This window comes from Psammomys obesus, unplaced genomic scaffold (genome assembly GCF_907164565.1).
Source record: "Psammomys obesus unplaced genomic scaffold, mPsaObe1.curated_primary_1811, whole genome shotgun sequence".
Lineage (NCBI taxonomy): Eukaryota > Metazoa > Chordata > Mammalia > Rodentia > Muridae > Psammomys > Psammomys obesus.
In genome coordinates, this window is record NW_026588368.1 from 646,251 (window position 1) to 669,514 (window position 23,264).

Genomic DNA, 23,264 nt, shown 5'->3' on the forward strand with positions numbered 1-23,264 from the left:
CGGGAGGACCCACGGGGTGACGGTCCCCGGGCTGAGGGGCGCCGCCTCAGGTGACCTGCGAGGGGGCGCGGGACCCTGGGGGACAGTTTCCGGAGGGGGGGGACCGGCCCGCGGCCACCCTGTGCCCCGGGGCGCTGGCAGGGGGTGGGGAAGGCTGCGCCGGTGAGCACCCCGCCCGGGGCCCCCCGCCCGGGGCTGGGCCAGGTGTGGGGAAAGCGGGGGGTCGCTGTCCCCGGGGGGGGGTGTCGCTGTCCCCAGGGGGTCGCTGTCACGGGGGGGGTCGCTGTCCCCGGGACCACGCCCCACCCTCCCCCACCTCTCCCGACGGGGCGGGCCCGGGGCCCGGCTAGCGGGAGTCCGCGGCCCTCGTGGCGGGGGGCGGAAGGTGGGTGTGTGGCTGCCGTGTGCTTTATGGCTCGGGCTCGGGGAGGAGCCTAAGGTGAGGAGGCAGAGACTGGGAGTAGCCTGGGCAGCTTTTATATAAGGGACGCGGGGAGGTCAAGCAGGGGCCCGGACCTCTGCTGGGGGATCGGAAGGCCGCGGCTCTAAACTCCTCTTCCCTCCCGTTGCTCAGGTGAGTGGTCCCGCCGGCCCCGCGTCTCGTTGGGAGTGTGCTGGGAAGCGGCCTGACCTCTCCAACCAAGTGCGGTACGTATCAGGATGGTCTGGCCATGCTCTCGTCGTACAAATCAGAATCTGCTTCGCTTTCGAAGCTAACGGTAGGGAAGGTGGTGTCATTTGTTTCAGGAGGAAAAAAAAAAAATTAAAGAAAAAAAAAAGAGCTAAGTCTCCTGTCAGGAAGAAGCTAAAATTTTTCTTCTTTGCAGGATGAAGGACAAGAATGTACAATTAAGGGGTCGTTTGAAAACAAAACCAGATGAGCCAAGTTGTAGGATAGCTAACAGTTGGGAAGCCTCTTGATTTTGAAGTCCATTATTGTTTTGTCAACTCTTTATTATCATGCACGAAGCAAATTGTTAACCGGAGTTATTAAATGAATAACTTAGTCCTGGACTTGGGCAGGTCTCCCAAAGATATCAGGTGCTCTGTGGGAGTCTTCCTGTCCATAGCTAAGTGATCAATGGCTGACTAAAAATGTAACGAACTCCAGGTGCTACATTATTTTAAAAACCTGGCTAGTACAGGCACTGACATTCATTATGGCTTCTCAAGGAGGTTCTTCTCTCGGAAGTTTGATGGAGACACTCATAGAAGATAAGAGCGTGTAGCGCGGTGTTTCAGAAGATCCAGTGTCAGCTTTAAAAATAAGTCGTCTGTTATCTATCTTCAACCAAATTTGCTCTAAGGTTAAATATGTGTCCATACTGTAATTTTAATATACGAGAAATTGACATCAGTGTCATATATTAGCTGGAGTGAAACATATTCTGAAGCCATTCATTTTTATCTTACTGTGAGTTTTGTGTAAATGTGCTTCTTTAAGTTAGGTGCTATTTCATATTTAATTTGCTGAGAATTGTCTCTTCAGTGAGAAGATCTAAGAAGCGACTGTTGGTCCTCTCAATCTTTTGCAGGTCACTAGAAAGAAAAAGATTGCCGACAGTTTTATTTTTAAGGGAAAAATCTTTTTCATATATAAAAGTTTCATACTCTTAAAACTGCTGTAAAGCAATGGCACCAGTGAAGTCTAAAGTTCTGGATAACTCCAGGCCGAAGCATTTTTTAAGATGTTGTTTCCTCGTTCTTTTATATTTAAAAGAATATTAGTTCTTTAAAACAAATTAGAACTAAAATACCCAGAAGCATCATATCTTTTATTCAACTTAAGAGTACACTGGCATTTCATGATAACTATTTTTAATGATTAAATATAATGTTTCATCTAAAGGGACTGGTTTTCTTAACATTCATATCACTACAAATTTCAGAATCACTTTTATTTAAAAAGTGCATATTGCACTTAAAAAATCGTGTCATTAGTTTCAAAATCCCTTTGACATTTAAAATTCATGCATGAAAAAAGTGCGACTTTAAATTTTTGATGTAGAAATAGATACTGAGTATGCAACTAACCATTTTCAGTTAGTCAGTTTTACATATTTAAACAAATAATTTTTTTTCACCTATAATTCTCTGAAAATAAGAGTATTTGTCATCGGCCTTGTCAAGATCCTCCTTGAGTGGAAGCTATGTAAAGGCACCACTCTGAAAACATATATAAGTATTAGCAGTGTATTTCATTTCCTTTCTAGATTATAAAGCTAATAGTAAGAGACTTTCATAAAAATTTTGTTAAAATAATTTTGCCAAATTTTCAAAGCTTTCATAGGGTCTATAGGTGCCCAGTGCATATGGCAGAATGTGTTGGTCATCCTAATTTTTGTCTTTCTGCTGAATTTATTGTCATCTGAACTTGGAAATATTCTCTGTGAGGCAAATACTGGAAGAAATTTTTGCTTTCATTGGATTTTACTAAGTAAATATTGGTAGAAGATTTTTTAAAAATACTAAACTAGTCAAAACAATTTTATTTAAGTCAATAGTATGTAATTTTAAACATATGCTCAGCCCACAAATTGTCAAACTGAATTTCTTTCTTGCTTTTCTTATTTCTGTGGCATGTTTCCCTGTTATCTCTTACTTAACTTCACTTTCTTAATGCCTAAAAGCAGCAAAAGAGGGCAGTGGCATGATTGCTTACAAAGGTCATTCAGTTGACCAAAAAACAGCAAGATCAGTTAATATCCATCTCGCTACCATAGAGAGGCCGCATATACCATGTATTAGTTTTGTAGCATATGAGGTTTTTTAAAATTTATTTTCAATGTTTTAAATTTTTTCCTGGGGTTTCTTGTCTACTATTTGTAGGTTTTTTTTTCATGATACAGAGGTAGATTTTGGAGAACTATACAGGATATATATTTTAAAGCTATTATTTAATAAACTGACATTTTAAATTTTATTTATCCCACATTTAACTGCATTTAGGAGATTTCAAGCACAATAGGCCATAATTTGGTGAAATGTATGATTCATGATAAGATAATATCCACCACTGGTATAGTCTATCCCTAAGTCATTGTTGTAAGACCTAGGTTTATTCTATTTCTCTTCAATTATATATACACATCAATAGTTTAATCTCAAATATTCTGTTTAGGGTATGGATGTTTGTGCTGTTTAATTATTTCAATTATTATGTTCTTTCTAACTTTTCATACTTGGAAAATTGGAAAAGCTTTAAAATTATTAATCTTTGTTTTTGTTGGTTTGTTTTTGGTATGGTTTTGAGACTTTTATCAGCAAGGCTGAATATCTTAAATGATAAGAGCTTGGCCCTGAATTTAACTGAGCTGATATCCTAAAGACAACGGCTATCTAGGTCAGCGCTAATGTACTCATAGATCTGACCAGTTTCCCCTCTTACTGCTTTTGAGATAACTGTTAAGAAAGATAATAATGTCTATCATTTTTATAGCCAACTCAAGAAATATTCTGTTTTCAGCTTCAAAGTATATTCCTTATTCCCTGATGATTTGGGACGAAAACAAGCGTAATATTTTTTCTTCTGTCTTTGTGAGTCCTTCATAGACAAGTGGTCTTTGTGCTAGGACTAAGTTTTCAGGGCGGCAGGCTTGTGCGTTTATTTGGTAGAGCACTGTTCTTTATGGATTTTTATGGCACACTTTGAGAATGTTGAACATGTTATCTAGGGAAAGTTTGTTTTACCAAATGTAGTAGTATCCTTCAGCTCCACTGTCTACTACCAACACCTAAAAGACCAAAGATGTCTTGGGCTACTCATTAAAACTGTTTGTTTTTGCAACAAACAACTACCCAAATTAGCCTTCTAAAAAGCTTGACAAGTCTCTTGTGCCTACTAATAAACCACTCTCTAGCTGGCAGGGAACAACTGGACAAGCATGTAAATGACCATGCGTTTGAATCCCTCCACGGGTTAGCTAATACATATTACTGTAAGACGGTTTCAGATACACGAAATGAACTCAGACTAAATGGGCCTATCCCCAAGCCGCGCCTTGGTGAGCTGCATGCTTGCTGAGTGGGGGCTAAAGAGGCCTGTGTGCCGCACTGGGATTGCTGGGGAAAATTGCTGTAGGGCTTGAACTGCATGCTGGAAAAAAAAAAAAAAAAAAAAAGACTTCTAAGACCTGGAATTACCAGGCTCTAGTAGTGATGAAGCGGCAAGATTGGGGTATAGAGGCAAAAAGAGGCTCAAGCTGCTATTTATAAGTAGGACTGAGTGTCTTTGTGTATTTTTCTTTGGGAGTGGGAGCCTGGATTCTCATTAATTTCTACCCTCTTATTAGCAAGTACTGTTGGAGCTTCCTAAGAGTCTTGGCTTTCCTTTTAAGCGCCCCAGTGACTAGGACAGTAACTAAGATATCTTTTTTGATGAGCAGAATGGAATTTTCTCCACTGTACTGTTCCAGACACAAAAGAAAGATGTCATCAATCCTTGTAAGTTGTATTGGTTACAATAAATTTAAGCCTTTCAGGCAGGATTTAAACTAGATAGTATAATGAGGCTCTGTTGTAGTTAATAATTTTTTCATTATTTATTTAGTTATTGGAAGCCAAACCCTGTCTCCCTCATGTGCAAAGCAGTGCTCTGCTTTATTGTTTTTGTTCTGGATGTTTTGCACTGAGGTACTGGTAATTGAACACCCATGGTCTTGTATGTGCTAGGCAAGTGCTTTATCACTCTCCAGCTATTACTGCTTATATGTTTTATGTGTATGGTTGTTTTGCATGCATTTATGTCTGTATGCCATTTATATGCCTGGTATCTACAGAGGCTGGAAGGAGAGTTTCCAATCTCCTGGAACTGGCATTACAGATGGCTATGAGCCACTATGTGGATGCTGGGAATTGAACCTGGGTCCTCTGAAAGAGCAGCTAATGTTCTTAACTGCTGAGTCATCGTTCCAGCCCCACCTTATTATTTTCAAAAGTAGTTCACTGCTGGGTTTAACTACTTTTTAAAAAACTTAATCAATAGACTTATCTGGAATTATAATATAGGAGAATGTATTAAAACAAATTATCTGACCCCTGAGAATAGTTCAGATTGGCATGGACCTGGGAGTGAGGAGTCCTTCTCAGTTTGTGGCAGATAAGGACAAGGGCAATATAAAGGAAGTGGAGAGAAGGGGGAATACCCTGAGTAGGAGGGTGTAGGAGTGGAACATACAGGTCCTGGTCTTCTCTGCTCTTAGGTACCAGTTGTGTGGTTACCATGTCCTACAATGTAAGATTAGGTTGAAAGAATTCACCCTGTTCCTTGATGACATCTCAGACTTACAGAATCACTGAAATTCTAAGGTCGGCTCTCACTGCTGTTCCCCTTTCTGGCCTTCAAGTACCTTGTGTGGAGAACCTAGCATAGGAAGTAGATTCAGGTTATTCTCTCATCCTGTGTGCTTTAGCAATACATTCTCCTTTATAGGGAGAACAATTGGGAAACACAGAACTGTGAGACTGAGTGCTGGAATAAAGAACTGGAAAGAACTCCTTATCCTTGACTCCACCCCTACAGCTGTCACTCCACCACTAAAAGTGCTGTTGTCATTCAAAGGTCTGGAGTCCACTTTTAAGAGCAAGTGTTCAGGCAGAATTAACTGACCACGTCACTATCAGCAAAAAGAAAACTTGCTTCCTTGATCTCTTGTTGCCCGAAAACACAGGTAACATTCATGTGGAGTTGGAAAGGGAGAGTGGAAATCACACTTGGCAAATGCCTATAATCACTGCACTTAGGAGGAGGAAGGACAGGATTGGGGAGGGGAGATTGCTCACATGTGGAATTGGATAAAGTGAGTTAAAAGAGAAGACGAAGAATAAGGTAATAAATGGTCCTTGGCAGCTAAATATACATGAAACCAACTATGTTGGAATAGCAGTGAAAAAAAAAAAAAGATGATTTCTTTACTCACCTTGCATGCATGTGTTTTTCTCTTAAATATCAAGACAAGGACCTAAGAGGTGGTTCAGTGGGTAAAAGCCAGGCAACTTGAGTTTGGTCCCCTGGTACCCACATGGTGTGAGGAAAGAATGGACTCCTGAGGGTTGTCCTCTGAACACAATAAATAAACATAATCAAAAAATTTGAATCAAGAGAGATTGCAGATGTTCCTCAAACTATTTTCAACTCAAAAGAAAACAAACAGTTCTTGTGCAATGGCATTTTACCTAGGAAACGTCATCAAAGTTCAGAGCTGTGAGCTGGCAGATAATGTAATCAAGCACTACACTATCACCCCATCATTAAGCCCTTTATTTCCTTCACAATGTCATACCAATTCCCCGAGGTCTCTGTGAGTTAGTTCTACCAGATGTTTGACGCACCTTCTTAACAGATTGCAGTGAAAAAAGTTTTTCAATCACTTCAGCGGAAAATTTGCCTAAGAAGAAGAAATGATGCTTAATGCTCTGGCAGATCCACTTCACACATATTCTGTTTTCTTCTCCTTTGGCTTAAAATAATTACAACTCAGGCTGTTAGAAACCAAAGCTTGATGGCTAAGTTAACATCAGTCTTATCAGTTCTGTAAATCAGTTAGTTGGTGGGGCTTAAGAATGGCCAACCTCATACCCAGTATTAAGCATACTACTTACCGGTCATTGGTGCTTTATACAACTTTTCCAGTTTATGAACCTAAAACCGAGAAACCTAAAGCCTCACCTTATTATATATTGTCCCTTTCTTATAGTGATAGTTACCCATGTAAACAAGCTTTTGAGTGTGGGAAAGTGTACCCATATGCGTTCTTTTTCTTGCTTTATATACTGGATAAGGCTTATAAAAGAGAAAACAAACATGTGAACGATATAAATATAAGTGAAGTTGAAGCTTCAAAAAATTATTTGCATATGTCAGAATAATCCAGAGAAGTAGAGAGTGCACCCAGGCAAGCATTTGGCAATGGAAGATTGCTACATGCTTCCTTGAAGCATTTGGAATGACTTAGTAACATCCTGATTTTATTTAAAGGCAATATAATATTTTAAATTTTGTGTTCAACAGTGTTCAAATTTGCTGGCTTTTAGGATTGTGAAAGTAATAGATGAGAAGTTTCTTGAAGGAAGGGTACTAGTGGGGTTTTATTCATCTTTCCTTCTCCAGTGTATAGCACAGTGATCAGTAGGTGCTCAGTAAATTTTTTCTAAAACAGTAAGGCGGGCTAGGAACGTAGTTCAGCTGGTGGAGTGCTTGTCTCACATGCAGAACACTCTAGATTCTATACCCAGTACCACATTTAAAACAAACAAACAACTTGGAATCTTAGCACTCAGGAGGTAGAGACTGGAAGATCAGAGTGGGTTTCCCATAATCTTCAGCACTACACAATGAATTTGGGCTAGCCTGGATTTATAAGGCTATACTCTTGTCTGTAGCCTATGTAAAGTTCTTTGTCATATTTCACTTCATTCATAGAATCCCTGAGAACTATCCTGTAACAATTACCCTCACTGGCCTGCTAGACTAAGAAAATCTCAGTGCTGTTGTCTGTGAGTTCTTGTCAAGGCAGGCCAACTGGTTGCCCATAGCTCCTGTTGTTGTAGCTAACTGGATATCCTAGACAGGGTCGCACTGGTTCTTCTTGTCTTTGAGTGGCAGATAGGAATCCTGAGTCTCAAAGATAGGATTTTATGCAGAGAAGGATCTAGCCCTGGAAGACTGCTCTATGTTTAGTAAATAAAGCAATATTTCAGTTCTAATTTAATAAAGGTTGACAATGAGCCTTTCCTGGTGAGTTTTTAGTAACAGTTTTGTTTCTTACTCTAAAATTTCTTGATTTGGAGACTGCAGCCAGGGGTGTGGCTCAATGCTAGAGGGGATGTCTAGCATGCAAGTTCCTGTGGACAGCACACTATGATTTAGAAGCTGAAGAAATTTGTATTTACGTATCCCTGATGTCACTGAAATTTACTTCAGGCTACTAAGAAAGTAATTGGGCAATGTGTTGCACACTGTAATTCTATTCCCCCACTTCTGAGACTTTTTTTTCAGAGCACCAGAGGATACAGAAAAATCCTGATACAAGAACTTTGTAAAAGCATTGTCATGAGAACCCATATTTGAACCAGTGTATACAGTATACACCTGCAATCCCAGCACTTGAGAGGCTGGGCAGCAGGATTGCATGTTTAAAGGCAGCCCGAACCACACAGTAAGATCCTATCTGAAAACCATACTTGGAAGTGACACCGATATTTAACAACATTTAGAAACTAAAATGTTAGATGTTTTAGTTTCTCTGTGATCCTGATCAGAAAAGAAGACAAAGCATAAGAACCCACTAGCTAAGTAAGTGTAGAAACACTATATGAGTCTTTTACTGTTATACTCAAATTTCATTTCACACTTAGTTCTGTTTTACAAAATTAGATTTACCTGTGCAATTTTTTCATGATTTATTTATTTGGGAAAGAGAAAAAAAATCTTAAAATCCTCATAATGTTCATAACCTTAAATAAGATTCAATTTTACAGATTTCTTTCTTTTCTGTTTTGGTTTGTTTTTGTTTTGGGGGGTGTGTGTGTGTGTGTGTGTGTGTGTGTGTGTGTGTGTGTATTTAGGAGAGTTTCTCTGTGTAGCCTTGACTGTCTTGGACTCTCTTTGTAGACCAGGTTGGCCTCGAACTCACAGAGATCCTCCTGGGTCTGGGATTTTAAGTGTGCACCACCAAGCCCAGATAATTTTGCAGATTCCTTATGGCCTGTGATCTTTTTAATCTTTACTTTGTGCTGTCAAATTGAACTTTGAAAAGAGTTTCCAGAATTACTTTCCCTTAAAGCTCTCATTTTTAAATTTTTTCTTAAAAATATGTGTAGGTATTATGCTCTTTGTTTTCTCTCTCTCTCTAAAATTGAATGACTTCATGAGAGAGTTATTTGGCTTTCCAACTCCTGGCAGAATGTTGAACATGTTATCATAAATACCCATGGACCCAGAAGCCTGTTAAGGTAAGCTTCCCTTATCAATGTGATCTTCATAGGATGTGGTAGAAATCCTAAAGGAAAATGGCTTGGAAAGAGCAAGAAGTATGTTTCCTCAAATCCCTGTGAGCAGTGCAAAGATCACATATATTTACATAAATGCAGTGTACAGTAATAGTCCTTGGACTTTTCTTTTCCTTTTTTTTTTTTTCTGAGGTATTGTTCTAGAAATTCCAGGGTGGAAAATTAAGTCCTTTTGGCTTTGGCCCAGGTTATATATTATTCTTGTCACTTTCTTTTGAAGTCAAGATAATATATATACATACATACATATATATGTGCATATATATATATACATACATATACACACACACACATTTTAAAGGCATTTATGTAAAATCAAATAGAATATATTCTTTGCCCTCGCATAGTGCTGTGGAATATTGAGGAAACCTCAATTTAGGAATAATCAAAACTTTCAGATTTGGCAAATGGTGCCTGTGTGTTTATTGTATTCCACAAACTCCACCCCTATTGAATGACCACTGACTTTACGAACCATCTACCTTTACCTTGACATCAAATCTGTTTTCTAAAAACACAGCCACATAGTGAGGCTGGAGCTGGAGAGCTAGAGATCACAAACCCGCATCTAGTAGCACTAGGTGGTTAAAGACCCTAATTCAGCCAGAGATGAGAAATGACAGTGATTGAACATATAGCATATTGACATGACCAGCCACACAACCCACTCCACGTGTTCACTGTGCTTCTCAGAACAGTCTCGGAACCTAACAAATATGTAGAGATGACTCATTTGGTTTTGATACTAATATAAAGCTTTAAGTACTAGAGTGTATAGAAAAGATTCACCCTGATCACCAGCTTTTGATATCCAAACATTTCTTAATCTTCACCTAAATGAAACTCTGAAATGTAATCTATGATACAGTCTGACCACTGTATCACAAATTACATTTGCTGATTTTTTTGGGTGGTTGTCATTTCTCTTCATTTTTATGTTTCTGTCATGAATTATTAAAGTATATGGATGTGCACTATCGTTCTTGTCATTCTTTTTAGCTATCTGTGCACTGTATACCTTCCCTGGTTCTGGCCTCCAGCAGGGGACAGGTGCAGCCTAAGTATTTTACATATACTTTTAAACTTGACTTTAAGAACAAGTAGGTGCTTTTCCAGTATTATTTATGTATTATTCTTAATATTACTATGCCCCATTTTTTAAGGGAAATCCCTGAATTGATTTTTTTTTAGTGTTAACTCACATTCTTTAGGACATGTGGAATAAATGTCAGGAATAACTTTCTCTCTGCTCACCCTGATATTCTGGACCAGGAAAAGTAAGACAAGAAAAGGGGAAAAATGTTAATTATAGACTTCAACATTCTGCATTAGCTCTTTTTGTTGTCGTGGTCAGAAGAACAGGTTTCATAATGGCCTAGGGGCCCAAGCACTGTTTTTGCATTCCTATTTGTACATTTCCAATGGCAACTGTGACAAATTCTGTTCAGTACTATAGCTGGAAACAGTTTATAATTCACAACACAAATGTTTCTAAGACTTACTACCTATGCATCATGTAAGTCTGATTCCCTTTCATACTTTTTGTCAGGTTAGATAAAACACCATCAAAATTTGACCTATCCATTGGTTTATAATTTTTTTCAACAGGGTTTTTCTGTGGAGCCCTGGCTTAGAACTCACTCTGTAGACCATGCTGTCTTCAAACTCAGAGATCTGCCTGCCTCTGCCTCCTGAGTAAGGAGATTAAAGGTGTATGCCACCACACCCAGTTTTTAATAGACAGTAATTTAATTGCTCCACTTTTTCACATATAACCCACAAGTACTATCACCATGGTTATTTAATAGTTAAACTCTTCCAAGGAATGTCTGTATTTATGAACTTCAAAGTATCAGACTGAGAAACTGATTTACATGTAAAAGCAAAGACAAAAGAGGAGCCTCTTTAAAATATTGCCTTGTGACAACTCTAAACATCCAGTTCTTCCTGGTAGGCCTTCATCTATAGATGTGGAATGAAGGTAGGAGTCTGTTTGCTACAGATGAATACAGAGAGCCTGTATCCTCTCCACCCTTGGGCAACCTGCCATTTTCCTCCTGTTCTTACACCTGTTCAGCTACTAGGGCAAAGAAACACTGACTAGATAAACACAGACCCCTTTCTTCCTGAGAAAGAGCACTACAGGAAGGATAAAGAGCTAAAAGGGGTTTGAGATGCTCTCTCATTTAATTATCCAAACCTCAGTTTCATCTTAGTAGTACTCTCTCATGTCTTGCTTCACTGAAGGAATTAAACCCCTGTTTGATTAGGTTCTTGACTCAGAGAAAGACACAGAGTGCCTTATCTAGGAGCCTTGAATCCACCTAAGTCAAAAAGGGTGCAGTTGAAATGCTTAACCAGCAACCCATAGCCATATAATGATTCAGGGCTGAAAATGAATGTGACTGAAATTCAAAGGAGCCAGGAAAAGCCATGCAGAGAAGAGTTCGAAAGTTCAAGAATTAAAAGGGTAGCCTGAAGAAAACCAATACAAAAAAACAAAACAAACAAACAAAAACGTACAGAGAAAGAAACAATGGAGCCAAACAGAGTAAGTCATTTCACAAAGAATGTAAGTAGATCAGTTGGTGGGGTCATTGCTTAATAAATGTAGGTTTCCTTTGGTGATGAGGATGCTTTGGAACTATATAGAAGGAGACTTAGAGCTGTTTTGTTTTTTTTTTTTTTACTTTTCAATGCGACACTGACAATCAAAACCAGGCCCATGTGCATATACTAGGCAAGCAGCTGACTGCCAAGCCACATGGCTACTTCCTGGCTATATGGCTTTTCCAGTATTGTAGACCCTGATCTGACCACTGCACATTGTATACATGAATTGAAATATCATTCTGTGCCCTACACTGTATACAATAATCATGTGTCAACTGAAAACAAAATAGAAAAGTATATACTAGATATATAATATTATGTCATATATTATATAGTATTATATGTATAATATATTAATATTATTTTATACTCTGAAATGAGTCATTTTATGTTTCCTTAAAAATGAATGTTCCTGGCTTGATATAGTCAAAGAGAAAGAAAAAAGAATCTCCAGAGTAAGAAAACCAAGCCTGGAATAGTGACTAAACACAGCCCTGGGGGTTTCTGCATAAACCAGCTTGAGGTGGAGACTACAGGGCTATGAACAGTCAGAAAAGGGGCTGGAAATGTAGATCTTTCAGACTGATGATAAGTGGTCTGGAATGCAGATGGAGGAGTATGGATTTTATCTTAGCAGTGGGGAGATTCCAGATCTTAAGAAGAAGTTAGAGGTGATTTAGTCCGAAGATTAACCTGGCAGCTGTGTGCAGAGAAAGCCATCAAAAAGCCATTACAAAATCTGGACATAATGTGTGGAACACCTGCAGGAATGAAGGCAAAGCCCTGCTTGTGCTGTGCTCTGAGGCAAAGGCATAGTCTAGACACTGATGCACACTGACCTGGAGAAAGGAGAGGAGAGCTTTGAGGTGACGTTGTCATAGGATTCAAACACATGATTTGACCTTTCAAAAAAGTATTCATGGTATACTACAGAGAGAAGGACTTTCATCTTGAATTAGATCCATGCTGTCTTGAAGGATAAACTCTTCCAGATTTTAGGGTACTCTCTCTCTGTATCATTTTATATGTTGGACACGGAGCTGTAACAGTAAATAAGACAGAGCTGGTCCGTTTATGGAACTGTCACATGGTCTTTATTTATCAAAGGGTAGCCAGACATGGAGAGTCAGAATTTAGCTTAGTGTGAGGAAAGAATGGTAATAACTATAGCTGTCCAGCACTGGGAAAGAGTGCCTCAAGTGCAGAAAATGCTTTGGCATTAGAGCCCAAGGTAAGATGGTTTCCCCTATTAATGAGAAATGACTGAGGAGACTTGTAAGCTGCCAAGATTTTCTTTCTGTGCTAGTAAGCTAGTAGAACACACTTCCTTCATAATTAGCTAATATATTGGCTAACATAATTAGCTAACATAGTCTAGATTTTTAGTTTTTTCATCAGTATTTGTAAATAAGTTTATGTAAATGCATGTGCAAATTAGATTTTTAAATGTATCCTACACTCAGTTCCACAGTTGGATTTGTGTGTGTGTCTGTGTATCTGTGTGTCTTGCTGGGAATTGAAACCAGTCCCTCCTATATGCTAAGCACATGCTATACCCATGAGCCCACACCCCAACACTCAGTAGTTCTCCAATTCTTTTTAAAGAAACTATTATTTTCCATTGCTTTCTCAGCCATTCATTTATTTCCAATTTTAATATTTATAGTAAGTTCCTGTTTCACGTGATGTTTTTCACAAGTAATGCAAATTTCTACAGAAGTGAGTTACGTAAATCTAAGTCAAGCTGCTGACCTTTAAGTCATTTGTGTTCACTCCTGTGATGTAATGTCATGGTTAAACAAGACCTGGTATGACTGCACACATGGGGATATTTTAGGGGTGCTGTTTTTTTTTGTTTTTCATTTTAAAAATTAGTTATTTGAGAATTTCATATAGTGTGTTTTGATCACATTCACTTCATGACTCTTCACAGATCTATTCTTCCTTCGCTACCATTGAACTTTGTGTCTTTTTTTTTTTTTTAACCCATCAAGTCCAGCTTGTACTGCCTATATACTTTTGGCTGTATGGCCTTCCATGGGAGCATGGTAGACCTACCAGGACTATACTCTTAAAATAAATTGACTTTTCCTCTCCCAGCAACTACCAATTTCCAATAGGCCCTTAACTAGGGGTGGAACCTTTTCCAAGCTGAAGTGGGATGCTATTTTGATTGTGAAAATAGGTAGCTTTTATTATTCAGCCTATTTAACTTAGTTATAAACAGCAATTTTTTTCTATCAACATCTAGTTACTAGACTTATTACTGATTAGTTGCATTTTATAACATGGTAAGTTGTAGACTCTTGTATAGAAGAGTGATATCATCAATATGTTTTCTGAAATGTTAGAATGTTTTAACCCAGATGAGGGGCATTTTCATAGGTATTATTTTCATGGGTATTATGCTTATAATATCAGGTGAAGTAACAGGTTCTCTGCAGAAGAAAAAAAAAACATTTCATCTCATCTCTAGTAAAATACCTTGTTAAAAAGTTGACTCCTCCCCCTTTATGGTGTATGATGAAAACAAGTAATGCTTTTCACCGAAATGTGTATAAAAATTTTGACATGTGCCTAGAATGTTACTTGATATATAGTAGGCTCTCAAGTATTTATTAAACATTTATTGAACATTATACAGTTATATGAAGTATATGACATATCTCAAGAAAAAATAGTGTGAATAGGCATAGTGGTAGGAAGAGTTTCTATTGCTATGATTAGTGTTTCTATCGCTGTGATGAAACAACATGACCAAAAAGCAAGTTGGGGGAGGAAAGGGTTTATTCAGCTTATACCTCTACAGCACTGTTCATCATTGAAGAAAATCAGAACAGGAACTCAAACAGGACAAGATCCTAGAGGCAGGAACTGATACAGAGGCCATGAAGGGCCTTTGCTTTCTCTGGTTTGCTCAGACTGTTTTCTTTTAGAACCCAGGACCACCAGCCCAGGGAAGATACCACCCACTATCAGCTGAGCCCTTCTCCGTTGCTTACTAATTAAGAAAATGCCTTATAGTTGGCTCTTATGGAGGCATTTTCTCATTGGAGGCTCCTTTCTCTCTGATGATTCTAACTTGTGTCAAGTTGACACAAAACCAGCCAGTACAACTGTAAATGCTTACAAAGCACAGTAGCTTGTTGAGATAACTCTTGACTGTCTCTAACAACTTCCATTTCCATCCTCTTTTTCCAAATAGCACAGAGAGCAGTTGATCCTTGAGCCACTGATTTTTTGTTACTTTTCCTCACATGTGCAGTTACACAAGAGTCTGTCATGTTTATCCTATAGCTCCTTGTCTAGAATGCCAGTAATAAATAGCAGATGCTTAACAGATAGCCATTGCTTTAATATTTCACGCCCACAGTCTGATTCTGTCTTCCAGTCCTCAATCTCTCTCATAACTTTCTTGTGTAGAATTACTCACTAGAGCAACTTAGTTTGAAAATTATTTATAAATGAAAGTGTGTGATTTCCTGCTTAGAGCATGAGGTTTTTTTTTTTTTTTCTTTTAACCATTCATTGTCATGCTTAGCCTATCACATAGTTTAAATCCTTAAACTTAAAATGTCACTTAACCATCTTCCTTAAGGACATTTTTTTTAAATTAACTCAAGCACCAATAAATAAATAAATAAATAAATAAATAAATAAATAAGCTAACTAGCTATTGAGAATTTCATTAATATTTATTGATCATCAACTCTGTTTCAGGCTCTATGTAAAGCACATTGATATACTATCTTATTTTATTCTTCCAAAAGTCATATATTGTATACAATGCTAAGGTTATATACTGGGGTGGGATGTAGATCCGTTAATGGAATACCTGTTTAGCATGCCAAGCACCATGGGTTCCATCTCCAGAACTTCATAAACTAGGGATGATGTATTTCAGCCCTTAGGAAAACCAGAAATTCAAAGTTACCCTTGGATACATAGTGAATTTGAGGTTAGTATGACCTATTGGAGACCCTGTCTCAAAAGAAGGTGGGTGCATGTTGTATATTTCATATATTACTCAGGTCAGTGAAGAAATAGGAACAGAGACAAACTAACCTGCCAAATAAGAAAAGTAGGATTTGAATCCAAGCAACCTAAGCCCAGCCACCAAGCCTACACAAGAGCCTAATTTTACATTATCTGAGTTTCCAGAGAATGAAATATCTACAACCACACACCCACACACAACCATGCCTTGTGGAACAATTAGATGTGCACAAGTGTAACCACATTCAGGTATAATGTGGGCTAATTGTTTTAGGTAATTTTATAGGGGTAGGTGTTCTTTTAAAATGCTGCAGAAAGATATGCCTTATACAGTCTATGATACCATAATATTGATACAAACATTTGACCCTTCCCCTTCCCCCACAAAAATAAAAAACTAAACAAACAAACAAACAAACAAACAAACTGGGGCTATTGAAGTGGTTGTAGATAAGAGAGCTTTTTCACAAGCCTGATGGCCTATGTTCAATTCTCAGATCCCCTATGGTAGGAGAGAACCAGCTTCCACAAGTTGTCCTCTAACCTGCACCATGTGTACATGCCACAGATATGTATATATACATATATATACATGAATATGCCTATTTACCTATGTATGTATATATGTGTTTGTGTATATATACACTATATGCAAATATATGTATATATGTATACATATATATATACACACAAACACATAAAACAATGTTAACAAAAGCCCACTGAAAAATGTCAGTCCTATTTCTTAATATCAATCTAAAAGTATAAGTAAAACTCATTAATCGAGTCCTATTCCAAAAAATCCTACGATGAAATTGAAATTATCTCAGAAAAGCTAAGGCAATTTAATGTTAAAACTTAATAAATACATATAAAGATATTAGCCAAAATTTAAAACAAACCATATGATTATCTCAAAGCATACAAAAACAGTGTTCAATCTCGTTCTACCTTTGGATTGGGGATGTAGCTCAGTGGTAGAATACTTGCCTAGCATTCTCAAGGACCTGTTCTTATAAAAACTGACAACAATATGTCTCAAGCTTACAACTAGTATGGTCTTAATTGTGAAACATGACAGTGCATTTCCTGAGGTGTAGACTATAAATAGCCAGTTCCTCTTCCAACAGTGAAGGTTTCATTAGAAAATAAATGTGTGTGTGTGTGTGTGTGTGTGTGTGCGTGCAAATCAATTCACTGCAAATCAATTTAGTGTGTGACTGTGACTTGAAAATACAATGTGTCTTTGTGTTGTTTGTGACAAGGCAAATGAGATCACCAAATCTTTGCAGTATATTTAGAAATTCCACTATTAATTAAATTAATCACTGGGGACAGGACAACTAACCGCTCTTTAAAATACTTTCTCTGCCTGGCAGTGGTGATGGATTCGAGTACTTAGGAGGCAGAGGCAGGTGGATCTTACAATCAGACAGGTTATGTTAAAAACAAGTAATAGATACATTAAAAAAGTATATTTCCTAGCTCTTACATTACTGAGGTTTGTCATCTCATTGTATCTGTTTGGTAGACATCCTGCCTCAGAGACATTGTGTTGAAAGCTTGAAATCCTTGTCTCACGAGCCCCCATTGCAGAGCATTTTCTTCATGTCTGGAAGGCTAGTTTTTCTAGCATACCACTGGAAAACCATAGAAATCAAGAAATGTAATGGGTTAACAGTGAAGCAACTTGTAACTAGTTTCGGTAGAAAGATGTGTGACATCACCCTAGTGCAATGTATGGAGGAACAGAAAATGGCAAGTGATGAATCCAGTATTTGAGTGAAGTTGGAAATAATGTAGCTAAGTAGGTTCCTGTTGATGATGTTTTTATTTAATCGTGAAGCTTGTAGAGTATTTACGTATTAATGTCTTTTATAAATCTCCAAAACACACCACACATATTCACACACATACACACACACATACACACACACACAGACACACACACACACACATTTATTTTCTAATGAAACCTTCACTGTTGGAAGAGGAACTGGCTATTTATAGTCTACACCTCAGGAAATGCACTGTCATGTTTCACAATTAAGACCATACTAGTTGTAAGCTTGAGACATATTGTTGTCAGTTTTTATAAGAACAGGTCCTTGAGAATGCTAGGCAAGTATTCTACCACTGAGCTACATCCCCAATCCAAAGGTAGAACGAGATTGAACACTGTTTTTGTATGCTTTGAGATAATCATATGGTTTGTTTTAAATTTTGGCTAATATCTTTATATGTATTTATTAAGTTTTAACATTAAATTGCCTTAGCTTTTCTGAGATAATTTCAATTTCATCGTAGGATTTTTTGGAATAGGACTCGATTAATGAGTTTTACTTATACTTTTAGATTGATATTAAGAAATAGGACTGACATTTTTCAGTGGGCTTTTGTTAACATTGTTTTATGTGTTTGTGTGTATATATATATATATATGTATACATATATACATATATTTGCATATAGTGTATATATACACAAACACATATATACATACATAGGTAAATAGGCATATTCATGTATATATATATATGTATATATACATATCTGTGGCATGTACACATGGTGCAGGTTAGAGGACAACTTGTGGAAGCTGGTTCTCTCCTACCATAGGGGATCTGAGAATTGAACATAGGCCATCAGGCTTGTGAAAAAGCTCTCTTATCTACAACCACTTCAATAGCCCCAGTTTGTTTGTTTGTTTGTTTGTTTGTTTAGTTTTTTTGTGGGGGAAGGGAAAGGGTCAAATGTTTGTATCAATATTATGGTATCATAGACTGTATAAGGCATATCTTTCTGCAGCATTTTAAAAGAACACCTACACCTATAAAATTACCTTTCGGGAGAGGGTTTTGTTTTTATCAGCAGCAATGGACATTGAACGGAGGGTCTTGTTAGTGGTAGTCAGTTGGCTTACCACAGAGTTATACCTGAAATCCTTTGGGGATATAATTCCTGGATAAGTTTTCAATAATTTTCTTTTTTCTATCTCTTGGATAAATTCTCACTGTTTATTCCATTTCGGGGAAATTAATCTGAATAGATTGCTCTTTGCCTGCATTTATATCTTGTAGAAAATCCTATTTCAGGGCTTCTTATATGAAGTAGTTGAATGAGTAGGTAGAAATAGCCTGGCCAATTGTGAGCTTTGTGTAAGTGTAAAGCAGTGATCTGTTTCTTCACAGCCTACATCTCTGGGTTTTAGGGATTGTAAATAGATTGACCATCCAATGAACATAAAATATGAGGGAGCTCGATACAGTGTCCTTAGATTGTGTCTGTCCTGGGACATCTGTGTCTTTAGACTATGGCTTGAAGACACAGAGCAGTCTAAGTGGATACAGAGACTGTGATAGCGTATGGGTGATGGTTGGAATACTGAATGCCCCCAGAGGTAGTAGGAGCTGGCCTTGTTTTCTGTTTGCTATAACTCTTGGTATCACAAGCCTTGAGTAAATAGCAGTTTTCACATTTTTGTGTATTTTTTTAAGAGAGAAAGAACATGAAGTTGGATGGGGAAAGGATCTGTGAGGATATAGAGGATGGGAAGGAACATAATCAAAATATATGCATGAACTTTTTCCCTTTTTTGCATTTTTAAATTTATTTTTTATTATTAAAATTTATTCACTTTGAATCCCAGCTGTAGGCTCCTTTCTTATCCCTTCCCAATCCTGCCCTCCCTCCCTCATCTCCTCCCATGCTCCTTCCCCGTCCACTGATAGGGGAGGTCCTCCTCCCTTCCCTCTTACTCCAACCTATCAGGTCTCATCAGGATTGTGTACATTGTCTTCCCCTGTGGCCTGGTAAGGCTATTTCTCCCTCAGGTGATCAAAGAGCCAGCCACTGAAAGCATGTCAGAGATAGCCCCTGTTCCCCTAGGTAGGAAATCCACTTGGAGACCGAGCTGCCATGGGCTACATCTGTGCAGGGGTTCTAGGTTATCTCCATGCATGCTCCTTGGTTGGAGTATCAGTCTCAGAAAAGACCCCTTTATCCAGATTTTCTGTTCCATTGCTTTCCTTGTGGAGCTTCTGTCCCTTCCAGGTCTTTCTATCTCCCCCTTCTTTCATAAGATTCCCTGTACTCTACCCAAAGTTTGGCCATGAGTCTCAGCATCTGCTTTAATACCCTGCTGGGTAGAGTCTTTCAGAGGCCCTCTGTGGTAGGCCCCTGTCCTGTTCCCTGTACAACCACTATGGAAATCAATCTGGCATTTTTATCAGATAATTAGGAATAGTACTACCTCAAGATCCAGCTATACTACTCATAGGCATATATCCAAAATATGCTCAAGTATACAACAAGGACTTTTGATCAACCATGTTCGTAGCAGCTTTATTTGTAATAGCCAGAATCTGGAAAAAACTCAAATGTCCCTTAATTGAGAAATGGATACAGAAATTGTAGTACATTTACACAATGGAATACTACTTAGCAATTAAAAACAAGGAAATCATGGAATTTGCAGGCAAATGGTGGGAACTAGAAAAGATCATCCTGAGTGAGGTATCCCAGAAGCAGAAAGACACACATGGTATATACTCACTTATAAGTGGACATTAGACATATAATATAGGATAATCATACTAAAATCTGTACACCTAAAGAAGCAAAGCAAGAAGGAAGACACTGGGTAAGATGCTCAATCCTCATTCAGAAAGGTAAATGGGATAGACATCAGAAGAGAGAGAAAACAATGCATGAACATTTTTTAAAAATAACAAAATTACTTTATTTTTGCTTAATTCTTAATGAAATCATATATATTTAAAGAGGAGCAGGAACAAGAATCAAGGAAACTAGTATCACTTAATCTTAACCTAGAATCTTAAAATTTTTTGAGGTCGTGATTTTATTAATTAATTTATCTACTGATATATTTGTTTTCATATTTTTGAATCTTTTTCTATCTTAGATGCTTTTTTAAAAGTCAGAGTAGTGATCTCTTATAGATAAAGTAGTTTTCCATGTGTCAAACATGCTATATGTAATAAGCAGTTTGTGTGTAGATGCTGCCTTCACTGTTGACTAGTAAATTAGTGTTTATGCAAATCATATGATAGAGGTTAGTATTCACTCTCCCTCCCTTCCCCCTCCCCCCCAAAAAAAAGCAGGCAGAAAGTGCTAACAAATTAGCTCTTCCTGTAGAGACTGTCCTGCTCTGAGAACAGAACTGCAGTTTGCTATTGGTATTGATTGAGGTGGCATTGAAACACTCCCATTTCCAAGCAGCAGTGCTGCATGGTGCTTTGGTGCACCAACAAACAAAGCTCACTGGCTATAGTTCATGCTCTTTCATGTAAGAAATAACAGAATGAGAAAACCACTAATCTTCATGATGTAACATTTTTACACCATTCATCAAGTAACAGAAAAGTTTCTGTCAGTCCCAAGAAGTCAAAAGAGTGAGTGCTACAGTTTTGTGTGTGTCAGACTGCAGAATATTGGATCTGCATGCCAGGGCTCTCCCGCCCTCCTGATGAGGCTTTTGGCACCAGATGCTGTTTTGTCTTTACAGAATGTCCTATTCTGAGCTCCCTGAGTCCTTTTGAGAGACAAGGATGTGAATCATTATTTAGACAGTCTGCTTTCTGGACTTTCCTCTGAAAAGTCTGCTTAGCATGGCCTGTGCTGCATCTCCCATGCCCAAGCAGGCTGAGCACTCTACTGTGACCTTAGACTTCCCAACTATGTAACTTCCAAATGAAATCAAATTTTAGTAAATATCAGCTTTGCAATGTATAACTCTTATCAAACTTGTATTCCTCCACCTTGGAACTGGATATGGACAGCAGGCCTTCTGGTGTGTAAGCTACACCCAGAGCCCTCAGCCCCCAATCTTTTCAGATTGTGAATCCCTTTAAAAATCTAGTTTTTTCTACATCTGAATAGTGATATAATTTTTATTAATTTGATGCATAAAATGGATACAATAAAGGAGTTTTGCATCATTTCAGTGACCCTACTGGTAAAACAAGAAAAGCAGAACAAATACTTTGTCTCTTTTATGCAACCATTCTGAGAAGATTGTTTTGGTCCTGCATGATGACTCATTTGATGGTGTGTTGGTCATTTCTAGAGAACATAAAGCTTTACCTGCTCAGGGAAAGCAAATAGTAGGGATGAAAATTAATGTGCATATATTTATTTACATTTTGGCAGCCTGGGTTTTCTGAGGATTTGGAATATAAGTGAATTTTTAAAATATTGTTTCTTTTTATTTATTCAGAATTGAAAGAAGCTAACTGAACCACTGATATCCAATTTTTAAAACAAGGACCACCCTTTACAGGTATGTATATCAAAATTTGTTATATTGAATTTGTATTTAAAAGCTTTTAATTTTTTTTTACTACCCCAGTACTTTTTTCTACATAGTTTACCAGTTAGTGGGGTTCATAATAACATACTTGTCTAAGACAAAACAAAGATAGGAAAATGGCCTAGAAGTTGAGCTATTATACAAATCTTTTAAAAATAACCCTCTTATTCTTATATCCATGTAATGACTGCAAGTGCATTATTTCAGATGCTTATACTTATGGTTAAAGTTAGATAAATATATCTTGTCTGGCCCTCAGAGGCCATGCAACCCTAATCTCTGGTCAGACAGAAGTAGGCCCATATATACCAAACATGTTCTTTTCAAGGAAAATTGCTGACTTTAACTAGCATGGCGTATAGTTTCAGAGCCTGTAGATAAAATTCCGTGAAATCTATCATCCCTTCAGAACCTGATTCTAGTGTGCTGAGGCAATTCTTAGTCACTAAGTATGGTTTGTTGTTGTTGTTGTTGTTGTTGTTGTTGTTGGTGGTGGTGGTGGTGGTGGTGGTGGTGGTGGTGGTGGTGTGTGTTTTGTTTTGTTTTCCCTGGATACATAAGTCACTCTGAAGCTTTCTGTAGTTTTAGGACAATTGATTATAATCAATAACGAAAGTCACAGTCTGGTCCATTTTTCTGAAACATGCAGATGCATTGGAAAAAGAACTGTCAGATAAAATACATTCATAAATTAACACAGACTGCATGAGCATGTGTGTCAGTGCATGTATGCATGCTCCTTAGCTCTGTCCCTTGAGAGGACCTAGATAAGAGCCTCTTCAGTAGCAAACCAAACTGTGGTGTTCAGATGCCATTTTCTCTCAGAAGAAACTGGAGCTCTTTGTAGATGGGGTTGATTCCAAAGCTGAGACAAAAACAGTCGAGCAGAAGCCTGGAGGCCTATGTGGTGCCAGAAGCCAGGGTGTTCTCCGTAAGAGTCAGGAGGGTGGAAAGAGAGCCCCCAGTAGCCAAAGCTGAGACAATCTGAGCAATAAAACCACTAACTGTGGGACTGTATTATAGCTCCCCGAGTGAATAATTACAGAGTGAATGAATAATAAATGGATATAGAGAGAATGACTTCTTTTCAGAAGAACTTAGTGAGGAGTGAAGGCAACAGAAAGTAGTCAGAGAACCACAGCAACTGCTGCTGCAGGCTGGACCCACCAATGAGCATTGACTTTAGTTTGGGTGGGTAAGAAATAAAGGAGAAACAGGATATTTGCACAGCTTCCAAGTATTTCCCCAATGTGTGTTAATTATAAATACAAACGAAGAGACTTACAGTGCAGAATTCTGGCAGACACCAACCGTA

General features: G+C 38.1%; 1 protein-coding gene across 4 annotated transcripts in view; it reads left to right on the forward strand.

Annotated features, from left to right (window-relative positions):
- The window catches only part of Pparg (peroxisome proliferator activated receptor gamma), a 131,213-nt gene that overhangs the window by 770 nt on the left and 107,179 nt on the right, over window positions 1-23,264 (forward strand). For 2 of the 4 annotated variants that reach the window (XM_055604295.1, XM_055604296.1), the window contains exons 2-3: window positions 575-648; window positions 21,857-21,919. The gene's annotated coding sequence lies outside the window, so the exon portion shown is untranslated. Of the gene's footprint in view, window positions 1-493; window positions 649-21,856; window positions 21,920-23,264 lie in introns of those variants that run through there. The other 2 variants (XM_055604298.1, XM_055604297.1) reach the window with 2 other exon arrangements.